Raw genomic sequence first — 7,362 nt, 5'->3', positions numbered from 1 at the left:
CCTGACGCTGGCGGCTGCCGACCCCACGCACTGAGGCTGCGCCCTGGTGATTTATAGGCTGGGGTGGGGTCCATGGCCAGTTCCTTTCACAAGGCTTCAAGCAGTGACGTTAGAGGTGACGTAGGATTTCGTGGCCTTTCCTAATCTGTTCACGTGGATTTAAATTTTAGAAACACCCAAATTAGAAGAACCCCGACATTCTATTTACACGATGGAAAAGAGAAAATAACTTTGGTAACTGAAAATGTGTTTTTCAGATTAGTAGCTTTACAAGCGTTGGTCAATTCATCCCTAGATTCCACAGCTCTCTCTAGCGTTACAACTTTTTCCACAATCTTAAGAGGAAAAAATTAGCTGTCTGCTTCTTTGCAGATATTATGCTTTGTGGCAAGCCTTACACAATTGAAAATTATATCTGGTTAATTTTTAACAGCTTGAAGTGTAAAGTACAATAAACTGCAGATATCAAAAAAAGTGCATAATTTGTTAAGGGTGAACATATGTATACACTGTTGAAATCACCCCCACAATTAAGATAAACTTTTCTATCACCTCAAAGTTTCCTCATGCTTGATTATAATACCTGACTCCTCCCAGCTCCCGTTCTGCTTTCTGTCACCATACATTAGTTTGCGTTTTCTAGAATTTTACGCTACTAGAATCATACAGTATGAACATTTAATCTAGCTTCTTTCCAATAGCATAATTATTTTGATTGATAAATTTTGTCCTATGTATCAAGAGTTTGTTGGGTTTTATTGCTGTTACTATTCCGTTGCATGAAGATAACACAATTTACCTTTTAACAGGTATTTGGACTGCTTCCAGTTTTGAATTGTTTCAAATAAAGCTGCTATTGTGTACAAGTCTTTGTATGGACATGTTTTCTTATGGGTTAGTGCCTAGGAGTGGAATGGCCAAGTCATAGAATTGTGTATGTGCTTTAAAAACTGCCGCATTGTTTTACAGTGTTGTACTATTTTATATTCCCACCAGCGGGGTTTCAGAGTTCTAGTTGCTCTGTATCCTCACCATCATTTGATATGGTCTGTGTTTTTAAGTTTAAACATTTATATATAAATGTTTAAAGTGATATCTTCTTGTGGTTTTAATTTGCATTTATTTCTCTACTAACTAAAGATGTTGAGAAACTTTTCTTATGTTTCTTTTCCATCCAGATCTTCCTAAATGAGGTGTCTGTTCAAGTTTTTTCCTGTTTCCTAACTGAATTTATTATTGAGTTTTGACAGTTCTTTGTATACTATGGATACAACTCCTTCAGGTTTGAAAATATTTTCTCCCAGTCTACAGCTGTCTTTTTGTTTTCTAAAAAGGGTATTTCAAAGAACAAAAGTTTTTTATTTCAATAAAGTCTAATTTATCAGTTTTGTCTTATGGGTCATGTTTTTGTGTTGTACATAAGGAATCTCTGACTAGCCTGGTTCACAAAAGTTTTCTTATATATTTTCTTCTAGAAATTTTACATGTTCAAGCTTTACATTTTGATATGTAGTCCTTTTTGAGTTTATTTTTATAACATGAAACGATCAAATTTTATTTTATTGCATATGGATATCTAATTTTTCCAGCATCATTTGTTGAAAACACTGTCATTTGTCTATTGACTTGTCTTTGCACCATTGTCAGAGATCAGTTAACCATACATGTGCAAGTCTATTTCTGGATTCTCTGTTCTGTTACACTGATCTATTTGCTTTCTTTAGACTAATACCACACTGTCTTAAATACTGTAGTTTTATAGTAACTCTTGAAGACATGTACTGTAAGCCTTCCAATATTATTCTTTTTCAAAGTTGTTTTAGGATTGTAGTTTCATGCGATCGTAGAACTGATTTGTCATTATCTACACACACACAGAGCATGCTGTGATTTTGATTGGGAATACATTGAATGTATATACCAATTTGAGAAGAATGGACATCTTACCTATATTGAGTCTTCTGATCCATGAACGCAGTATATTTATTTGGGTCTTATTTTATCTCTCTGAGTGATGTTTTGTGCTTTTCATTATAAAAGTTTGACTTTTGTCTGATTTAACCCTAAGAATTTCATTTTTCATGCTGTTGTAAATTGTATTATTTTCTTAATTTCAACTTCTGTTTGTTTTGTTGCTAGTATATAGAAATATAACTTTAGTATATTGTGCATTATTTCTGTGATAGTTTTTCTGGGGGGGGGGGGTGTGTGTGTGTGTATGTGTAAGACATGGTCTCGCTCTGTCATCCAGGTGAGAGACCTGTGGTGATATCACAGGTCATTGCAGCCTTGAGTTCCCGGGCTTAAGCAATCCTCCTGCCTCAGTCTCCCAAAGTTCCAGTATTAGGCACTGAGCCTAGCCTATTTCTAGTGATAGTTTTTAAAATAAATGTAACAGAATTATCTACATAGATGATCATGTCTTATGCAAATAAAGGCTGTTTTTACTTTCTCCTTTACAATCTGGAAGTCTTTTATTTATTTTTATCTTGCCTTATTGCAGTGGCTAGATCCTCCAGTGTAATGCTGAAAATAAGTGCTGAGAGCAGACACCCTTGCCATGTTCCTATTCTTAAGAGGAAGGCATTTCCCTCTCACCATTAAGTATGATGTTTGCTGTGGGTTTATAATAGATACCCTTTAATAGATTAAGGAAGTTACTTTCTATCCTGAGTTTGCTGAAAATTTTTATCATGAATGTGTGTTGAATTTTGTCAAATACTTCTTTTCATATTTATTGATATGATCATGTGGTTCTTTTTTAGTTTGTTAATATGATGAATTACATCAATTAATTTTCAAATGTTATACCAACCTTGCATTTCTGGGATAAAATTCACTTGGTCATGATGTATTATCCTTTTTATATATTCTCATATTAGATTTGCTAAAATTGTTAAGAATTTTTGCATCTATGTTCAAGAGGAATATTGGTCTGAAATTTTCTCTTCTCATAATGACTTTGTCTGGTTTTGATATCAGAGTGATGCTGGCCATATAGAATAAGTTGCAAAGAATTCCCAACTTCAGTTTCTGGAAAGGTCTTATAGAATTGATATTCTTTGTTCCTTTAAGACTTGGTAACATTCACTGTGTGGCCATCTAGCCATCTAGGCATCATTTCCTTTAGTGCACTTTCTAGCCATCTAGAATTTTCTTTGTGGTAAGGTTTTTAACTACAAATTCAATTTCTTTAATAGATATAGGGCTAATCATGTTACCTATTTAGTATCTAATGAGCTTGATAGTTTTGTCTACATTGTAATTTTTTTTAACTTTATATTTTCCTGGTGCCTCAATATCCCCACAAATAGGCTATAACCACCCTGCCCAAATGACCAGGTGTACCAGGGTGATAGGCTAGTTCCTGCCACCTCCTGACTGTGACCTAATGACTTTCAAAAAGCATCAATAAAATGCCTTCACATGTTTTCTTGTGTACTCTGCTCTGACCCCCAGTAAAGGCACTTGGCCATGGGTCCTCACTCTCTCTAAGCTCAAGCATGCTCCCTTGGCATTCAAACCTTATATGTAGCCCCCATGTGGCATGTCATGCCTCTCTTTTCTAGGACAAATGAGTATAATAACGCCTTTATTTTTATATGCCTCTCTGGAATTTCCATGGCCGTACTGGAATGATCCTTAAACATCCCACAAAGGAGACTTACAACACAGTGTTTTTTTAAGGAATTTGTCCATCTCATCTGAGTTGTCAAAATAATTGGCATAGTTATTTATAGTATTCCCTTAGTATCCTTTTAATAGCTGTAGAATCTATAATGATGTCACCACTTTCATTCCTAACATGGATAATTTGTGCGTTCTCTCATATTAGTCAGGCTAGAGATTTATAAATTTTATTGGTTTTATTGATTTTCTCTCTTGCTTTTGTTTTCTATTTCAGTTTATACCCTGGTCTTATTTTCCCTTTTCTATCTATTTTAGTTTCATTTTCTCTTATTTTTCTAGTTCCTTAAGGTAAGAGCTGATTTGAGATTTTTCTTCATTACTGATGAAGGCATTTTGGTGCTATAAATTTTCCTTCACATACTGCTTTAGCTGCATCCCACAAATATTACGATGTTGTGTGTTCACTGCCTTTCAATTAAAAGTGCTTTTATTCCCATTTTGACTTTTTTTCTTTAGCCCATGGATCATTTACACGTGTTATATAATTTTCAAACATTTGAGATTTTTCCAGATATCTTTGTTATAGATTTATAATTTAATTCCACTGTGGTCAGGGGATATACTTTAAGATCCGAATTATCTTAAGAATATTGAGCCTTGTTTTATGGCCTAAAATATGGTCGATCTTAGTAAATGTTCCATTTGCACTAAAAAAAAAAAAAAAAAAAAAAAAGAATGTGTTTTCTGCTGTTATTGGTTAGTGTGTTCTATAAATGTCAATTAGGTGAAGTTGGTTAATACTGTTGTTCAAGTATTCCATATCCTTACTGACTTTATGTCGACATGACCCATTGATCAAGGGAAGCATCTAGGTCATTAACTCTGTCCTACAGCATCTAAGAAGCCCTGGGGCAAGAAGCAAGAGCCATCAGTGTAGGTCCAGGGGTTCTGTCAGCTACAAAGTATATCTAGCTCAATTATGTATATTTAGGGAGAGTAGAAATAGAGTGGGACCAGACCCATTTTACCTTCTGTGAGATGAACTTTGGCCAGGACTCCATTTGTCACTGAGATTCCCTACTCTAACCAGTGAACCACAATCGTCTTTTGGGTCTGCTGGGATCCATGTCAGGTCAGGCACTGTATCCAACAGTCCTTGGTTGAAAAAACAAATCTGACTATTCCTTTTTATCCATTGCACAGTTACCCTGGTAAATGATGGTACGTGACTGCCCCTTGGAGAAAGGATTAGGGGGATATTTACCAAATATACTTGATGATCCTTCCTCAAGGGGATCTGGGCCTTCCCTTCAATAATGAGCTTTAGATCTGGAAACTGGATGGGGAACTATGGTTTTCCATTACAAAGATTGATGTCAGCCTTCTCCTTGCCAATTCTCAATTTTCTTTTTTGAGGGGTGAGAGGAGTCAGTTATATAAGTAAAATAACATCCTAATCAGCTGTCCTTCTGTCTTGCCCCTTGGAACTTCATGAACTTTACCTTGTTCACAGATTCATGCCTATGTGCCTATTAAGTTAATTATGTCAATTGGGCCTCTGACAGTTAAGTTCCACAACTTGGCCTTCAAAATTCTGGCATCCCATCATCTATATACATTGATACCACAGAGCCCATAGTCATGACAGCATCTTCCATCATCAGTTCTAGCCTGTACAGGTCAATCAACCATTGCCAAGCTTTTCAAAGTTTCCAGTATACTCTTCACCATTACATTTCTTTTTGTTGTTGTTTGAGACAGGATCTCACTGTGTCATCCAGGGTAGTGTATGGCATGATCAAGGATCACTGCAGCCTAGACCTCCTGGCTCAAGCATCCTCCCACCAAGCTAGGACTACAGGCATGCACCACCATGCCCACCTAGTATGTGTGTGGGTATATAGACGAGTTCTCACTATGTTGCCCAGGCTGGTCTTGAACTCTTGGGCTCAAGCAATCCTCCCACCTCAGCCTCCCAAAGTGCTGGGATTACAGATGTGATCCACTGTACCTGACTACCATTATATATTTTTTTGCCTTAGTTATGAATATCATCTGGGCCCTCCTAGGGAAAAGTCGGGTGATAGCTTCTCCAGTTTCAAACAACAAATACATCCCTGAGCTTTCTGACTGCATCCTCAATACTATGTCAGATAACTGCTAGCATGCCTATCATATCTTCTATATGCCATCCTTGCATTGTGTTAGGAGCAACTCCAAAAATTCTTGCCAGGGAATTAAATCATGCATCATGAGTGAGTGCCCCCATGTTACTCTCTCCTATCAAGCCTTATATTCCACCTCCACCCCACCCCTTGATTCAATATCCTCAAGATCTACTCTCAGACATGTTTCCTGGGTTCCTCCCAATATATTTTAACCAGAATCTGCAGTTGATTCAGAGTGAAACCTATCCTCCTAGAGGAAGGACTATATTCCCCAACTTAGGGTTTGCTAACACATGATCCTAGTTATTACTTTGGAGTCAATGAGCAGTAACAAGGGTGGATCTTGAGGAGGATAAGTGTTACTTTGTGATGCAACTGCCTCAGATAAAGCCTTTACAGAATCTCAAGGTAAGGGCAGGCTATTCTCCACTAGAAAATTGGAGGACACAGCTTGTGCCAGCTCAGAGTTCATGGAAACCTGAGGATTCAAGATTCTCAGCTCACCAACACAAATGTCTCCATCCTGTGATTTAGGGTTCCATTCTTTTTGTGTCAGCACTGACTTGGCTGGGGACTAGCAAGGCTGTGCATTCTGTCTCCTTTGCAGCCTTGCCACCTTTACTATTAGATTTGGGCCTCATTGGCAGCATAATCTGCTCTGCATCTGCAGATGAGAGTGCTATAGAGGGGCTCTGGCTTTCACAGCATTCCTTGAGTTAAATGGCTATCATGAGCCTGTGTCATTTTCTTTTTCAAAGCTCCTAAAGCATTTCAAAGTTGCAAGTGAATACTTAATCTTTATAATTTCCACTAGTCCCATTTCATTGTAATGGCACAGCTACTGCATAACCTAGCACTTCCCCTCCCACCTGCACTTCATCCAAATCCACTGAAGTAACTGATCCAGTTACAGGATACTATCCTGAGTCTTTGCTGTCAAAGGCCATTCCTGGTACTTACCATCTTAGTTTGAGTTTATCCCTTGCCCAAAAGCAAAGCCTAAGACAAATGTTCTTATACCTGTAAGTGTTGTTATACAAGTAATTTATTTGGGAAGTGATCTGAGGGAACCAGAGGGAGGGGTAGAAGAGTGGAAAAGGAAAAAAGAGAAAGATAACATAGGGATGTATTATTATTGAGTTGGCCACTGCTATGGGTGACTGGAGCTCAACGTGATAGGATTTTCTGAGGAAGTTTATGAAATGCATTGCAGAACTGTCTTCCCAGCAGAGGGAAGGGAGAGCACTTATCTATCGGGCTTCCACCTCCCATTAGTCAAGAGTGGCCCCAAAGTCACTAGCTCCCCAACATCTTTGGGCTGCATATGTATGATACAGTGGGGTTCCAGTGGACATCCCAAGCCACAGTGTCAGAAGATCCCTGCAGAAGGAAGCAAGAGAGCCGTGACATGGGCCCAAGACAAGGTGCCATCAAATGGCTTCCACTATCAGAAGTCTGCTGGAAAGTGTTCCACAGCAGTAATGGAGTAAGAAATGGGGCCAAGAGGATTTGCAGTGGCACACAAGATGTGTCCAGTACGTACGTTACAGACAATGGGTAGTTG

This window comes from Macaca thibetana, chromosome 3 (assembly GCF_024542745.1).
Source record: "Macaca thibetana thibetana isolate TM-01 chromosome 3, ASM2454274v1, whole genome shotgun sequence".
Taxonomy (NCBI): Eukaryota; Metazoa; Chordata; class Mammalia; order Primates; family Cercopithecidae; genus Macaca; species Macaca thibetana.
The sequence above is the reverse complement of the archived record's forward strand: the minus strand, read 5'-3'. Positions refer to the sequence as shown.